Below are 18,727 nucleotides of genomic sequence, written 5' to 3'. Positions count from 1 at the left end.
AACTCCGGGAATTTTGCCTTGTACTTTTTTCCGCAATATATGGATACTTCATTAAGTTTTCCTTAAATAGCGTCTTTTAATTGGTCTTTAATTGAAATTTAAACCTCTTTTAATAGAATAGAAGAACGTAAATTACTTTAAGAATCATTTCGAGCAAATAAAATGTTGGCTTTAATATACTCTTCTATTTCTACTCGGAACATTGGACAAAAATATATGAATTTGGTTTTTGGCTAGTTGACCACTAAGACATAAAAGTGAACAGGTGTTTACTTATGTTTGTACATACGAAAACAGATATCCATTGCGGTACGAGTAGCGGGCGCTGCAAATGGCATTCCGCGTCGACACCACATCGAGGTGCATATATTTAGGTCACATACTGATTTTCTATAATTGAAGTGCGTCGGTAGTGGCAGCAAGTTTCACCACAAGTCATCTGACGAGAACATAAGAAGCTTCTTACTAATTTGCGGATCGTGCGTTTCGGGCTGCGGTCACGCGCGTGCTCGCCGCAACCGAATTCCGCGGCCGGGACGTGACACGTAGCTATGCTGAGGCAAGGCGCAGCTACTTCCACGAATGTCGCAATCCTCTAAGCATTAAACCGAGTTCAATGATCATTTAATTTGTTAAATTGCTACTGTAATTTGAAAAATGCTCCTAAAAAGCTTCCCTCTTTATTCCAATACGTCAACAAGAAAAAAGTTATAACGAACGTAACTTTTGCCAGCCGTTACGCTAGAGTTTCCACAAATGTAATTCGAAATTAAAGGTAACCGTTGTTTTTATTGATGTTTTAGTTAGTTAACGTTTTTATTTGATAATTTTTCGTAACGGTTCTTTGTAAATTTAGCTTTTAAAAGCAAATAATTGCTAAATCTTTTGATTCACAAGACCGGATATTGTTATCGCTTACGAAAGCAGCATTAAATAAAAATTGTTTATGTTGAAAATACCATCCTTAAAACACGGTCCTTATATCCATTGTATATTGCTGTTTTTTATCTGGCGTTTGCTGTCCAACTAATCAAAGTGGTAATTACTATGTGAATGAAACACGTCGCAAAAAATCAATTGAGGACGATCGAAAAACTTTTTTCTATTTTCCAATTTGATTTCTAGGAAGTGGGCTATTATTTAGTGATGCATTGATTTTGAAAAGTAGCTCTCACCCAAGTATGACCGTAACAATGAAGTCATAGGTAAACATACTCAGGTTCAATGAACTCAGACTTTTTAGTTAGTCTTATTGCAGTTGCGGATATTTCACATATACGTACTATTTTAGAGGCAGAGACTATGATTAGACTTCATACGCCTTTTTTTATTTACTAGGTTGTATCTATTATTGTATATCGAATAATTGAGCTTATTAATATTTATTCCATTCTGGTTTTGCTATTATGTTTTTCGAAACAATAGCGGTTTTTACACCTATAGCAAGCAAGTCCACGAGGCATGAGAGTTTTATCCCGCATTTTATTACAGTTCTCACAATTAGCCTGCGGTGGCAATAAATTCACTTATCAGTCAACTCTTCACATCGCGCGATTCATATGAGAAACAGCTAATAGGGTTACATCGTAATTAACTAGTAATTGAATGTAAATGAAAACACATCCATATATTCTTTGCTTCTTACTGCACACTCTATACCTAATTATAGCAAAGTTTCTGCAGCTATAAAGTCAGTAGCGTGAAAAATTGCTCTTGAGTTAAATCCCTAGCTGCTTAGTTAATTTACACGTAACCACGACGTCGTCCATTATAATCTAATGGAAGGCGAGGGCACTTATACGTTTTGATCGGTCATCCGTTCGGCTTTATACATCCGTCGGCTATTACTTCAGGCCTCGAGTCGGGAACATGATTAGTGTGCGGTGTCGATCCATCTAATTCTATAAAGAACTCGGTACGTGTAATCTCCGACTCTATCTATTTATTTATAGAACCACTACGCTTTTGACGGGTAGCGTTTTGCTTTGTAATTGTGGTAACGTTACATTTCCACTTAACGCTAATAACATGGGTAAGTAACGTCGTATACGTAGATAATATCGTTACTACATAGGATCTGCCTACATTAAATGTATTTTTACCTTTTATTTGTTTTAAAGTAGTTTTATTTAAAAATGTTGTATATACTATGTTATGACATTGTAATTTCCCTGGAAATCTGATCCGCTAGTTTCTTGACATTAACCATAATATGTTTAATGAATTAGCAAATAAGGGGAAACGTTACTGGATATGAAGTGATTTTTGGTATTTCTGCGGGAATGCGATCGCAATTCTCGATCGATAAAAATATCGTCATGCCGCAGGTTGCATAACACCGGCCGTGAGAGCCGCGGGATCGGCGCCGTTATGCGACACACGCCACCGGTACCGTTCCATTAGCTATTTTATTAGACCATTCGCGTGTGTAGCGCCGTAATCAATTTGATCAAGTAGCTTATTTCACCGCAACATTCCAAATACTTAGTTTATAATGTCTATATTTAAAACTCTTATAGCCAGGGACAGTATCGCATCATCTCAAGGTCATTGTAATTATGAAACAATAAACTTTTACGCCCACCACATTCTTTGTATGTTGTTAAAAGGTATGGTCATAAAGTAATGTTTAATTCATGAACTACACAATTAATTTTGACTCACACTTGTGTTAACACTGTTATTCTTCAAATGATTTTAACTTGCATCATTATAGCCGATTATTGTATGCTAATTTTAATTTCAAACATGCAATTATTTTTAACATCGTGACGCCATATCCTTGATATGCCAAACATCTTTGGACTTACACGCCATCATCTCAATATTTGGGCATACCCACCATGCCCCTAATGACTCATAAAACGATTTCACCCACGCACCTCGCAAACTGATCCGAACAAAGCTTCGCACAACACATTATTTACCATTAACGGACTCGCTGCGTTACTATCTTACGTGGTAAACAGAAAGAGTTTCAAATTAACAGTTGTTCAAATCGAATCAGGTCAACTATGAAAGTTTTTTTACACATTCAAGCGAAATTTTCGCTGATTTGCATTATTTAGCAAGTCAAACAACACTATTGAGTGTTGTCATCGTCATGTCAATAAACCCATGCGAATATTGATGTATCTAATAAAAAAAAACACGACATTGTAGACTCCATTCATTGATTTGTTGAGCATTTCGAATTTATAAATATTCTAATTCTATTTTTATTGTCAAATAACGGTGCTTAATTTTCTGGCTGCGATTTTTAATGTGGCAATTATCATTTGCCATTTATCTGAGATATCGTTTATACTAAGTTCGCACCAATAAATGTATTAAAATAAAAATGATGACAATAAGCAATCAATATTCGATGAAATATAGAAATCAACAATTGTTACAATCAGGTTCTATATTGTTTAACCAAATGTTAGGAAAATAGGAGCGCGTACGTTCACCTCGGCGCGACGTAATTAAAATCCTTCAAGCACGCCTGGTGGAATCCGTTGTGACCCGCACGACCACGCCGCGCTGTACCCGCCCTTTGGACATTACTTTATAAATAGGAGCACCAACAATGAGACAGATCCATCTGATATCAAATTGTATTCGATATTTTAAATTAAGTCAAACTATAATTAATTAAATAATTTAAGTTAATAATTTAAGATTTAAATAATTTAAGTCAAACTATTTTAGTTCCGCGTTTATAAATCTCCAAAATGATTGTTCCTATTTAACAGAAGGACATTTTTGACTAGAAATCTGTTATTTTAACAAAATTTTATACACACAAATCTCTCCGTTACAATTGAAATTGTATTCAAATGTGTATTGAAGAATTTGTAAATGCATATAAAATGTTTCATTAAATATTTTTATCGAATACATAATAAACTTTTTATGATAAAAAATTCTGATAACTTAAACTTTTTCTCTTGTTTCGAGATCGATGCACGCCACTTGCACGTTACGTTGTTTTTTTATCGTGCCTTACTGCAAGTATTTACTGCGAACTCTTGGTATGTTACTAATGAGTCATGTATAAGGAAAAACTTTTTAGAATAGAATGTTAATTTTAACTCAGGTTGATTCCACCATTGTTATTATGTCTTAAGAAGATCTCTTCTAGTATTTCATGTTTTAGCCCCATAAGAAATAACCTTTTGTTTGTAGTTCTGGTAATGGCGTGTCGTTGTAACTTGTGCAGTCACGAAAGCGTCATTTCTAACGCGGCCTTCTTTATTATAATCTCTCTGCACGTGCAAATAGGTCACTAAAAGTGGATGAATATTGTCTGAGAAAACTAATTCTTTAAGCAAACTCCGTAAATAAGATCTACAAGAAATTCGGCACCGTATTTCTTATTTGATAAAAATATTGTGATAACAACATACAAATTTTAAATGATTTTTATCTAAGGCGACATGTAGGGTTTGGATTACTTGCGGATTTTCCCCTTGCTCATTTTTGAACGAGATGATGACTAATAGAAGCCCAGTTTATGTTAAAGGAATAAATTGCACCTGTTTGTACAAACGGGATATCGACGTCCGGTGTACATTTTAAAAATAAATTCTTTTAATTAATTACAAACACAACAACATCCGTAAAGTTATATGTCTCGACGATTTACATTTTACTGTTTGCTTTTATAGACTTTGAATTGATTACTTAACTTTAAAATATAATTCTTACTTATGTAGAGTAACTTAAGCAGAGTATGCGAATATTTTTTGCCAGTTAAATGTTATTTTATCTTAGAACTTTCTAAAGAGATTAGAAGCAACGTTTACGTGTTTTAGGTTAGATGTAGGTCCGACAGTAGTGAACATAGGTTGTAGTGCAGCCGGTGCGATAATGCCTAGTCGTTGTCCAAAGGCTGGTACGACTCTGACCCCCGACCTCAATCGTGCTCTCGGGACCGTTCCCGGCTGTGACCAATCGTTTACCGCTACCAATACCATACCAATTGTTGCGTGTGTAATTGCCTTTAAGTATCTCCGTGAAATACTGCTTCGATCTAAGTTCGTACAACGTAATTGTAGGTAAATAACTTAATTGATAGTCGAATTGATGCATTTTGTATTTGTTTTTAGAATTATCCTATGATATTTTTGTTACGATAAGTTTCTAAAGCTTTAAAAAGTTTTTAAAGTTTTCTTAAATTTCGATAATTTAGCAAGAAAGAACAATTTAACTTAACATTCTATTTAATGTCATGATGTATTGTTTTTTTTAATCACGCTTTTTACGAAAAGATATCTCCATAATTTAATGATTAGAATGTGGAAAAGCATACAGAAATTTTATGTGCTCAATTAAGGGTGTTAGAATTTTAATTAATAGAATATTTTATTTCCTTTGATGCAACAAAAGCTTAGAGATTTTTGAACGAGTCATCGTTGGTAATAGTAGATTTTTAAATCGTTTTTAAATAGCCTCACGTTATGGAGCTTTTCATGTTCTCGTCCGATGAGCACGCAACGCGTGTTTTATGAGCGATGTTTTACCCGCGCCCGTTGATGTCTTTTGTTCAAATCAAACTATATGGGATGAAAAATGTCATGAACATTGAATTATCAGAATTAACAATATTGTTTAGTTATAATTTCTAGTTTAATAAATATTTAAAGAAAATAATAATATGTTACAGGTGTTGGATATTTTTAAGGTTTTTTATTTTGTTTTAACGAGGCATTAAAAAACAATTTTCTTTCAAAATTACGAAAAAAAAATTAAAGTTGTTTAATCTTTGTGTTTTGGAATTATGCAAAGTGAGTCTAAATATAGCGCAATACTTTTATTGCTGTTGCGCACCGGAGTTTATCGTTCATAAATACGAATGTAGTGTGCATGTGCAAGCACGCAAAAACCTTCATGTATCGACACGCTAACGGTTCTGCTATAACCTATGCATTTTTCCACACCAATTTAAATACTTCGTGTGACTGATGTCTGAGAAATTCCCATTGTAAAACTAACGCAGATTCTTATCAAAGTAATTACGCAGATTATAATAAAAAGAAAAACAATCTCTACTCGATTTGCGTGGGAATTCTTTATCTCAGAAACAATAGTTGTTCTTTCATGTACTCTACGATTAAAAACACTAAGTTGTCCCCATAACAGAACTAAAAAATATTTGTAGTTATTTAAATCAATACCTTTATAAATTGTAAATATTGGTTCAAAATCTGCTCAAAAACCTTATTACTTAATTAAACATTATAGCTCAGGTTTCCAAGGATAGCGATTAATTATCTCACGCCAAGGAAGACGCAGCCGCGTCCACAACACTGGTTCCTGTGGCTACCGTAAAATGTTTATAGACCAGTTTTGTATGGAACAGGTCCCAAGCTAATAGATTTTTCCCTGTGAAATCTTTAATTATGTATTTTTTTGTTTACAATTCTAAAAAAATATATCTACAAGCGTATAATACGTACCTATGAAAACAGGTCACAGGTTAGTAGAAGTATTCGGGGAATGTCGTCACGGAATATAGTTCAAACAAATTCAACACCCAGTTCATGAACTTTTCACTGTTCGTATATCACTGGCGGGAGCACAGTCCTGCGACGTCGCGCGCGCTGTGCTGTGGCGAGCTTAGTGTCGCGGCCACTCTCCACGAGACACTGAACTTGCCGGAGTGCGCCCCAACGGTTATAACATAACACGTCTGACGTAACCTTAACCTTGCAAGAAGAAGAGGAACGAGCCGCCGAAGGACGGAGAGAGAGAGCGATAAGCTCGAGAGAAAGGGAGAGATTGCGCCGGACGCTAGCGGCTTTCCGACCGCCGAGCGGCAAGCGGCGAGCGGCAACCGCCCGCCAACCGCAGTCCGACCGCGCGGTGCATCGCTACCACGCTCCTTCATGTTCGTGTCCACTCTCCCATGCACATTCGATCTTTTCGCACATCTGTTGTATCACTTATTCATTCAGGTACACACAATTAACGTCATGCATTTTTTTATCTCTAGATTTTATCGTTTCCCATTCAAATCGAGTTCGTAAATATGTCTTCCTAAGCATCCTATGCATTATTTCTAATGAAACTGCATTTCACTTTCAAGTAGGTCAGTTGTACTGACGACGTTTTGGCCATCGGCATATTTTCCAACAATGAATAGGTTATGCAGATGACCCCTGCTTTCTACGGGTCAGAAGGACACGCCTGATTATTCGGTTTATTATCTTAAAACGATGCAAATTCTAATGCGGCACACCAGAACTGCTTTCTCTATTGACTGTATGCAGCTATTAGATTTTAAGCCTCAAGTGCTATGTTAATAACTCCCTGTTATAAAATAACGTGACTTACCTTTATATCTTTTTGACAATGCTAACGCTCCATTTATCCCGGAAAATCCACAACAGTAAAGTTTACAAGTTATATAAGACTTTATACAACTATGTTTGTGCACTTGCCGCTGATATTGTTGTCTACCATTTTCGCATAAAGTGCCTAATTTATGTATTTGATATACACTGGCGTGCCAAGTAGCGGCTGACGGTAGTAGAAACATATGGGCCCAGATATTAACGTTGTGGTCACATATAATGCTGTGCAAGATAGCATAAATAGCATTCTCACCACGTAATAGAATTCTAGCATATCCAAAAATATGTTACAAATTATGTAGCGTTTGAGAGTAAGTTCTTTAATGCTTATTACTTCCTCAATTATCCCTTGAAAGCAAATAGAAAGCTTAAGGTATCTTGAGTGTTTTGTTTTAATTACTTGTAATTTTAATTGCGAGGTGCGAGGCATGAAAATGGACACGTTTTTCTGTACTTTATTTCGGTGTTTGTCAAAATGTAATCTATCACATGGTATAGTAGTTGTCAAATAATTAAGACGTTGTATCAAATCGTTTAAAATATTCGTAAGATTGTTTCTTTTAAATAGTTCCACAAATACAAATAGACTTCAGATTTTTAAATTTGATTTCGATTAACCATAACTGCGTTTAAACATATAAAGTGACAATTAAAAGATAGTTTATTATAAATGTTTTCTACGACTGCCCATATCTAATCTTCTATAATGACTGGTATTAGAAATCGTTGCATAAGATCTGTCATTATATACGGAACACGCCCACGGTCCTTGCTCCCGCTCGCATCCTCATGTTATATATCTTGATTTTATTTATTTACTTCTCATCCCTTCGATTTTCATATCCATATTATAACTGCGGTAAGCCTTTTATGAAAACCATTGATTTACTTCTGAACTCTAGGAATGGAAGGTTTCCTAGTAGCTTTAAACTATTGGTTACTATTTTTGATTCAATAACTTTATTGTATGAGTTTTCAAACCACATAACCTGGATTTAACTACTTAACTCCTTAGAAACTGAATTCAACATAACACTACTTAATCACTAAGTAATGATAAAATAGATGGAAACTTCAGCAACCTAGCATTCTTCTTCTTAAGGTGCCTCTCCGACTAGCGAATGTTGGCGGTCAGTTCTCCAAATTTAACTGTATCTCTTGCCGAGGCGAAATAGTTGGGCGGCACTCGCAATTCCTGTCCACTCTCGGATGTTGTACAACCACGATTTCTTTCGACGACCAACACTCCTTTTACCAGCAACTTTTCCCAGCACGATGAATTGGAGATCATATCTGTCATGTATAACATTAAGACAAGTAATAGAATATTAGAAACAAATTCAAACAGTGTTTTATTGTTAATTGTTGTTATTATTTGCAGAATAAATAATAGAGCAGTAGATTGTGAGAAATGATTCGATAATGTCAAGTTTTTATAAAGGCGTAGCTCTCAGATATAAATGTAACATTCATTCTTGAACTCATCAATCTTCCGTGACCTCAGACCGACGTAATTACTGTTTATTTAAGATTAATTGATATGTGGCTTCGATTAAACTATATCGAAACGTTTTTATCGATATAAAAAGTAGTTCCCACTAATTAAAGGAATGTTTTTAAAGGTACTAATTTTCTTTTTATAAAGTTTCAAAGTTCAATGAACTTGTACTTAACATCATCAAAAATAATTATAGCTTTATTCTAACAACAGCAATGAATCTTCTGTGCTAAGCTGACAAAATTTATGTGATTTTATTAATTTAATAAAATTGAGTTATCATATTTTTTGTTTATTACTTTTGCCGGCTCCTACAGCGTAATAAATAAATTTAAAAATATTCAGTTGTACATTTTTCTTTCGACGCGTATTAACGGAATCGACATATTATTATTAATAGGATTCTCATTCAAATATTTGTGTTCTATGTCACGGTTTTTCCGTTACTGTATTTTTATTTTTATTCAATACTCAACGAAAGTGGTTAAGAAAATAGGAATGTGGACTTTTATGTCTGTCTTGTATAAACGTCTATAGAGCTTGTCCAATTGCGTTTTATGATTGCGAAGAGATGTTGACATTTAAGCTTGTAAACCATTAAAGTTTGCCGCAAGCTAGTAAAGAATTAAAACTTATAGAATACACGCTATTAAACCAACGAGAATTAGACACGTACGTTTGTAATGATATCAAATAACATATTCATATAGTTAGCAAAATCAATAAAACAATGCAATCTTTAATTAATGTTAATGAAACTGGTTATTGTTTACAAGTTACTCGATACGGCATACTTACAAGTTTTCATTGCACCTAATTGCATCGTAATTATCGTCTATTGAATACAAAACGTGGTGACTGGGACTTGTGCCAGAGCACGGAGCATTTTGTTTAACTTTCGCGCGTTAGATAGCGATAATGAACACTTGAGTCACAGTATCCGCTAGGTGAACACACCCACGAGAAAACCTGACAGAAATTACAATTTAGAAAATTCAGAAAACTAGTGAAAACACGATATTTCTCTATAACCTTGAGTATTGATTGAATCCGATATTTCAATATCGATCATTTTCTTGTTGTCTTGTTATTAAATGAATGTGAAAATTCTTGTTACTACTCGTATATACAATCATTTACGTTTCAAGCAAACTTTGCGGTACAATGAACATAAAGGCGTGGCAAAATACAGCCTAAGCTGTCATAGTGACAAAAACTTTGGCTTTGTGTAACGTCTTAAAAAGGACAACTTTTTAACGCTATATAAAAACACAATTGTCTTTTAATTTCAACTTTAAGCCAGTAAAAAAGTATTCCATAACAGAAAACCAGTTTTTAAAAGATGACAAGAACATTAATGATTCCTTTCTTTTTTGTTTAAAGTCACAAAAGTGACTTTCATTTTTAATCCAATTTTTGCTTAGTCGACGTTATTGAGCAATGCTACTGGTTTTTGAGTGTATTTTAAAATTTGCCGTCAAAATAATGAAGAAACGTTTTACCCAGTTTTCTACATTAACAATGACACAAATCGCTAACTTTTTCATTTTAATTTCAGTATTGTCACATAATTATTGATACACTTATACATCTATCCTATAATTTTATGAAAATTTGTAATTATTAGATTATTACAAAAGCCACATTCGTATGTTATTATTTTAAGTGTTCTTTGCAGTTTTGATTTGTCAATGTTTATGTTTATACGCCAGTTTAAATGTCGAACTATATTCAACAATCCCGAATTGTTTTTACGACTAAACTTACAACCATAGTAATTGCTAATTGAACTTGTCTTATGGGATATAGAAATTTGATTTAAAATATGCATATTATTTATTAGATATGCATATAAATGTTGAGAGGATTACAAGTTGTGGTTTTTTGTCCCATCAGCACGGATGTAAGAAGTTAAGAACTAATTTAGTTTAGCTTATATTCGAATATATTGCCTTAAGTTATAAAATTGTTTTATGACGTGTACTCCTTAACCAGACCATGTGAATATTTATTTATACTGTTACCTGCAAAGCCATTAAAACGGTGTTTAATCTATTTCATATCTAAAATTGCAGCCCAAATTTAAATTACATACTTAACGTATATCTATGGATCTCTAAGCTTATCATATTTTCTTAGAGAAATTGTGACAAAATCCTGTTGAAAGTTCTTGGGAACGACTTAAAGAATATCAATTTTACTTTTTCTCCATCTGGGGCGACAATATTCTTATCACGATCGAGGCCGCGCGTGTTAAGTGACGACATGTCCGAGCTGTTGTTTCCTTCCACTGGTTGTGGACAAATATTAACATTTGACTTTACGTTTTATTTAAAAAAAATCGTCTCAATGACTGGCAAATAATATAATTAACAATAAAAATGTTATTTCCTTTAATGTCTAAGCTAATAATAATAAAGTTTGATGTATTTGTTGCGCTTAGACAAGAACATCTGCAGTAAAAGACAGAAAGGCGAGCATTGCTTTACGAGCGAAGACGTATGTTCAATTGGCAGTTAAACTATTTAATGGTATAATGCTTAATAGTTTGAAATTGAACTGCCGGTTAATAACTGTAGCGGTCAGTGTTGAGGTATCATTTCTCATTAATTTCCATGTCTGTCTTTGCTAAGAATTTTCTCGCAACTCGTATAGGAAAATATTAGTTGTATTTGTATTTTTTTTAACTAAAAATGAATTTATTTTGATACAAGACTTTTCATGTTTATTGACCTATTGGCACTTATAACAAATTCTGAAAGCTATTATACATAAACACAAATGTTTAAAATGTTTAGTTGAATTATTTATATGTAGGTTAATTTGTAAATAATTGCATGTTATCTCACATCAGGCCATTGCCTGTCGTATAAATAGTTGTTTTACCATTTACAACATTGTACTGTACTGCAGGTTTAAACTGTGAGTTGTTCCAGCAAATAAAAAGTGTTTTGTTTTCTTATTCTCTCTATGTACAATCGTCTCATTCCCATCTATAAATTCTTTTATATGATTACACTTACTTTGGTTATCGTAATAATTTATGCCGAACCGTTTGCGACTCGTTTGGATAATTCATCCTTTTATAGTAATGCAAACTTATTGTATTGAGGAAAGAGTGATCGATCGGAATCGAAAAGAATGTTACTTTCAGTGTTGTAATAAATTGTGCGTTTTAACTGTCGCGTAGGAAATATCAAAATAGTAATTGTAATATTTAAATCATTCAAGCTTTCTCCTATATAATATACAAATTTTTATAATCCCTACAATTTGTAATAACCTTCATAAACTTTCATAAATATTAATATTAAAGCCAGTAAAATTTGTTCTTAACGGCAACGCAATAATAACTGTCTTATGTTAATCTTTTCAGGTAAGTTGCAGTGGGCATCACGGACATATTTTACAGTAATTCTAATCGTATGGTAATATCGTACATCACAAAAAGAATAAGGTGAGGTCCTTTAAATATCTAATATACGGTTTTTTATGAGAAGTAATTCATGTCTATATTTCTAAATTATCCGTATAATACCGTTTTATTCAAGATTATGAATGATGTGGTGTACAAAGTTAATTTTTTTCTCTGATTGAGAATCTTTGAGTTACTGCTTTATTTAAAGACAGCATACACTAAATGCTTACTTACACAATAAGTTGCAACAAGCTTCCACAAACTACTTGTATGGACAAAGAGCTTACACTTTATACTCTACTGATAATACGATGTCATGTAATTACGGTAATAACATTCTTGGGGCTGAACGTCGCGAGATTTTTATCTCAACCCAGAACCTGCAAGTTTCACTCGGACCGTGACTAATGTTCTCACGGTTTCGTTAAATTTGACCACTGCATGTGCATGTACCCTTATCGAAGTAACACGTACCGTTTTTGTGTGGCCGCTAACACACTGCACTAGACAAATTTACTCCACTTTCCATTTTTCACAGGCCATTTTCTTGGTGACAGACGTCTTAAGTGGACGTGATTCGCGGAACGAAATGTAGAGCGCCAAGGCTGCTGAGGCTGAAACCTACATTGCGTTACTATATCTTTTTATCATGTCAACCTAAAAAAAATCAAAATACAAATAAATAAATCTATTGTACAGCATATGCACTTACATCTGTTGATTTAAAAAACTTAGCACAAATTTACCTTGCACTTGAACAAAACTAATTTGATAACAACGTGTAGAACGTAATAAGCAGAGTGACGTGCTCCGCCTTTCAATCTAACAAAAACAACGATTGAAACAGGTAACAGCATTAATCTATACCTTGTCGTAAATAGGCTTAGCTCGAAAGAGGATTCAAAAGATTAACGTTTTATCTTAGTAAGAAAACTCATTAATGTATGTAACTAATACCATCAGTAAGACTTATTAATAAATATGAATTATTATTTCGCATCATTTGACAATTCTTTAGCGTAAGTTACTAATACAATTCTACTGTAAAAGTGTAAAGAAAAATTAATCTTGCGACGATTAAATCGGTCAAAATTAGTAACTAAAACATTATTTTGTCATTAAAATAGCAGTGTTAAAATAATATCATTTATTCCGCAGTAAAAGTTTGAACGTCTAACATAGCGTGCGTGCTCTGTTATTGCCTAAATTCCTCACCTCACGTTACTAACGAGTCGCTTACTGTATTTGGGACGCATAACTTAAGTGCCGCTCGCATGGTGACAATAGATGCACTGTGACACAGCGTCATGCACCTGAGCTTGACACCAAAATAAAAAGAAAGTGTCATTCTCTCCATAACACATATACTTTGTAATTATCTACAATATTAATTTGACTTCACCAAAGAGCCAAGCCATTCAAAACTAATCAAATAGTCCATGAAAATATACTTATTAAAATGCTAAATGTAACAATGATGTGTCGTAAAAATTCTTGTCTGTGTAAAGTTGAGCATAACTTCAGCTATTATAAACAAGAATCGTAAAAATTATGTAAAATAATATATTTAATGTTAAATAAACAATATTGCCATAAACATCGTTGTTCAAATGCAACTTGCTTCGTAAATATTTCTTGTTACATTTTTTATTCATCGCATATTGCTCCACGAATTTAAAAATAATATCATGAATTCCTGTTCTTAGTATAGGTACTGATGTTTTCACCGCTACTGGTCGAGGCAGTGTAAGCCTCTCGAGTCGAGGATCGTTTTTAGCTTAGATATCAAATAACAGTTTGTTAAACCTAATTTACTCAAAGAAAAGATTCACTGTAGATTTTCTGTATGTGCTATAATCAATGGTACAGGTAGAATCATTTCATGTGATAGAGGTATCTCTGCTTTCTCTAAGCGACTTTAAAATATTAATACAAGTTCCAGCCACAATACTATTGTTCATCAAAAAGAAAGTAGGGTTCACGTGCAATATCGATATACCATTGAGCTTGCAGCCGCCAATTACTGCATCGTAATAGTATTCACAGTTCCTCGGAGTGCAATAATAGAAATCAATCTATAAGGAGAGCAACGCACAAAAAAACACCGCTAACCGAACCTTGCGGTAGAGCAACGACTTGTTCATTACTGGTAGTCGTGCGGTTTCGTATTTAATGAAACGTTACTCAACGTACCGGCAGCTAGATAAGAGACCGGTATCAATCTAATACATATTTGGAAGCGTTCACTCATGCTACGATGATGAATTCACGGTAAGTAATTTGTTTACAAAAACAAGCGCAAGAGAAGCGAGGCTCGGACGCAGTGGAGCGGGCAAGGCGAGGGCAACGGCGGAGTGGACGGCGGCTCGAACAGCGGCGTGGGTGCGCGACCACCGATGACGAATGTCATTGGCACGTCGACACCGTTAGTCGATCTCGCGTCCATCGAATTAATTCGCCGATGGAAATCCGTACGGCGTTTAATTCGCGCATTGATCGACTTAATGAGAAGCTTGTTGCCTCGCCACTATTACCCGTTATCGATCACAACCCCACGCCCCCGACACCTTCGGACCTATCAAAACGGATGCAAATAAGCTTGTCATTGAATGAAAAAATCTTATTATAGTCGTCGTTTGTCTCGAGATGATCGCGGTCGAAGACACGAAAAACAAATCGCATCTAGCCCGCAAAAAGCTGCGACGAGCTCAAATAACATCTCGGCTATTGAAAAGATGGACTAAGGTTGCCATTAATGAGAGTAGCTCGACAATAATACGGGCATTGTATTATTATTGGCCCCTCGTTAATCTGCACGCCTGTCGAGGCCTCATGCTGTTAAACGTTAAAACACATTTGCATGGCTCACTGGGGCGCTCCGAAAAAAAGCATTCATCCTCACTATTCAAAGCTCATGTTTCAATATAAATAAGTAGGAGGTGAAGCCTGTCGATCTGGCGCCACACTTTTACTTGCATCAAGAGCTCTCTTTTGCCCGCAAGTTGATTCATATCTCTCAATTTTAACTGTTTAGCTTTTAATAGTTTTAAAAGTCAAAAGCGCCGGTTAATAAAATTGACTTTGATAGTATCTCTGATCGCAGAAATTTATACTTGTTCTAGTTCTAAACTTAATCGCGGAATTAATTTTGTGGCTAAATTATTATATTATATTTACGATAACGTAGAGGAAAGATATATGTAGTACATCAAAAATGTTATGCATATTCGAACACACTTCAAAATAATTATCGGTATCAAAATATTTTATAAGCTTTTTATAAATATCTTATATACAGTTTAGTTTCTTTAGCAAAATATAGCGGTTACTTTGTGAAATCCTATTGTGAGAAATAAATTATCAAAATGCAAATGCCAAGATGCGACTGCGAATGATAAAACTCCATGTTACCGTTTTGACTAATCTGATTGCTTTTAATCTTATTTTCCTCAAAAATTTCTTATCAATAAATTAATCTGACTAAAAATTACTTCCTTCATTTTTATGGCGCAGATAAAAGGTAAATGGAGAGGAAATAATTAATACATGACTATCGCATTAAATCCGCATGAAGTCGTGTTGGCGCCAGCTGTCTTACTGTTAAACAAACTCTAATTCCATCATCGATCATAACCCATCCAACTTGATCCGAGTTCAATATCTTTTCGTAAGCTCGATAGTGCCACATCAATACTAGTATAATGGATTTTTTAATTGAACCTGTTCCTTAAGTATTTCGCGCTATAAGACACTATCGGATTATTGAAGATGTTATATTTCTCACAGCTATTTTTAAAAACTACGTTAATGTCTTCGGCTTACATGTTCATAATTGAAATAATTTAGGCGTCGATGATAGGGCATCGTATATTAATAACATGGGTCTAGACAGAAGCCTTATTATAAATACACAGTACGCATTAATAGATACGATAATAGTCCTAAACCTGTTAGGCAGGTTTACGTGAGTCAGAACAAAAATTTATTTCTTTTGTCATATTATACACTGATGCGGCACCGCATAGGTACGACGTTTAGATGGCCGGTCATTACAAATCAATTATTCCTGTAATTATTTTGCTACATAAAGGAATTTAAATGTATCTGGAATTATTATGGGGTAAAAATATCATCTAATCATTACTCAGACACATTTCACGTCTCAGAAGTATACTAAAAATCTGGTCTAGTATGTAAGGTATTCTAAGTCTGTAAGTTCTGTTTTTTGTAAGTTTTTCTCACTTATTTACTGTATATAAATTTTGATTATACGTATAATGTAAAAGTTTTAAGTTTATTAAAACGAACCATCCATTTGTGAAGGATTCAGGTGTTTATTGTTCAAATGCGTGTAAATTGATTTGAACTCATACAAAAGTTTTTAACCGTTGTTGCAAATTACATGTGGCGTTAATTCAAGTTTCCGCCTGCGTGCAAACGTTTCATTATCAACTTAGAGATCAGATATCACGCTATGCAAATCGAAGGAAAGTTCCTGTTATTTTTTAATTGCCGTCTCATTCAAATATTAACTTTAGAAGTGGTAAGTTAAATGCGAATTCTACTATTTATTTTGCAAATTTTACTCTTTTGTTTTTATTTACTAATTATTAATGAAATATTGATTTATTCCAAGGAATTTGCTTTATTGTTTTGATCAATTTAAAAACGCTTGGTACATTACTTGTACAGATACTTTGATATTGTGCTGTTATCATAAAAGTAAAAAATGTAACGCGGCAGTTTATGAAGTGGATGAATTCTTGGGTAATAAAGAAGGATATTTTTATAGGATACTAGCTTTCGCCTACGAAAAAAACAAAAGCCTATATGTTTTTTATCCAGACTATCCTCTACGTCTACGCCAAATTTCATCAAGATCCATTCAGCCGCTTAGGCTACAAACTAAAACAAAAATCCATCCTTCCATCTAAACTTTCGCATTTATAATATTAGTAAGTTAGAAAATAAGTAAATGTATTCTTAGCACATTGTTTGCGGTAAATTCATTTTAGAAGGTAGGATAAGAACTTGCAAACGGACTCTTGGCTACTGTTACACGCACGGATTATATCTAGCGGTTTGTATATCTTCCAAGTCGGCCACAAGGACTACACTTTTAAATAATGTATGTGGTAACTGTGCAAACGATCCATACTCATTCACCTGTGCTGCAAATGTGATCGTAGCGGGACCTCCTTCCTCGAACATGAGCCTCGTTTTATCATATTAACCTTTGTTGAATTCCAATCGAGGCCGTGTGCGTTCGCTATCCTAGCTGGATCAGCTCGGTACACGCCGCTGCAGAACTCATGTTATCTTAATACTCCGCTTAACATGCATTGTATCGGACGTCCAGGCCGGCTTTTCTTAAGATTTATAGTGCGGTCGTTGAGTTTATTTCGTCCCTATCCAAAGTCTAGCGAGCTGCCATTTCGAGTACTTTTGTTTAATTGTTAACGGAACATTTACTACTTGACTGCAAGTGTATTTCTAAAGGTATTAAACTTGGCCGTCTATCAATATTTATCGGCAATAAATTTATTATTATTAATGTGACAGCTTTATTATGTACGATGGAAAGATATGATAGGTTATGTTTTTGTACAATGGATACAATATACAGAGAAACTAATTACGCTAACAAGGTTTTAACTTTTTTTAATAAAAAAGAGCACTTGATGTAACCGATTTTAAATAACGTTTACGATAAAAGTAGGAATGCAATTTAAGCGTTTATTTTCTAACGTAGAATAATTCATTTGCTATCTTGTTACACGACATGACACAACAAAAGAATAGTATGTAGTAAATTCCTCGTGGCTACGAAGCCCTTACATTGTAGTACCATCTGATTGGCCTTTGACAGGGCGTGTGATCCGAGGGACGCGGGTTAACTAACAAGTTGCAAACGGCCTTGCGTCGCGTCCTTGCTGGTCGACCACAGAACCCTCTCAGCCGTCTCTTTCGCGCACCAGCGATACCGTATAACTATTGCACTCAATCAACACTCACCGCCCTACACCGATTTGCTGAGTGATAAATCGCCTCAAACGACAGCCCTCGCATCGTTTCACGGGACAAGTTACTGGCCATCTTCTCATTTCTATTTACAATTGAATGCAGTTTCAAATATAGCCCTATAAAGTCTATTATTAATACTGCCTTTCGACATGTATCTAAACGATCATTTAATTCTATTTTTATTCCTTGTTATTATTCTTTTGTGGACTGAAAATAACTATTAACCGGTTAGGTTTAATTACAATGTAGATGTGCATACACGATGAATTTTAACGGTATCTTTAAATGTGCCATAAATGTTATCCTAACTTACAATTTGCCGACTGCTGAATATTCATAAAGGTAGGCCTAGACTGCGACAGCGGGCGACCGTGTAGACGCCTAATGAGGGAGGCCCTTTTAGAGACCGGCAGTGTTAGAAAATACCAAATTGTACGCGACCACTCG

The 18,727-nt window shown here is 34.5% G+C and overlaps 2 protein-coding genes across 4 annotated transcripts in view; one reads left to right on the top strand and one right to left on the bottom strand.

Moving 5' to 3' along the window:
* LOC106104198 overlaps positions 1 to 6,646 on the bottom strand; it is a 37,351-nt gene extending 30,705 nt beyond the window's left edge. The window contains exon 1 of the mRNA XM_013284159.1: positions 6,444 to 6,646. The gene's annotated coding sequence lies outside the window, so the exon portion shown is untranslated. The remainder of the gene's footprint in view (positions 1 to 6,443) is intronic.
* LOC106104199 (autophagy-related protein 16-1) overlaps positions 1 to 18,727 on the top strand; it is a 121,740-nt gene that overhangs the window by 45,111 nt on the left and 57,902 nt on the right. The gene's annotated exons all lie outside the window — the stretch shown is intronic.

This window comes from Papilio polytes, unplaced genomic scaffold (assembly GCF_000836215.1).
Source record: "Papilio polytes unplaced genomic scaffold, Ppol_1.0 DF823691.1, whole genome shotgun sequence".
Lineage (NCBI taxonomy): Eukaryota > Metazoa > Arthropoda > Insecta > Lepidoptera > Papilionidae > Papilio > Papilio polytes.
Note: the sequence above shows the minus strand (reverse complement) of the source record. Positions and strands in the feature narration are given on the sequence as shown.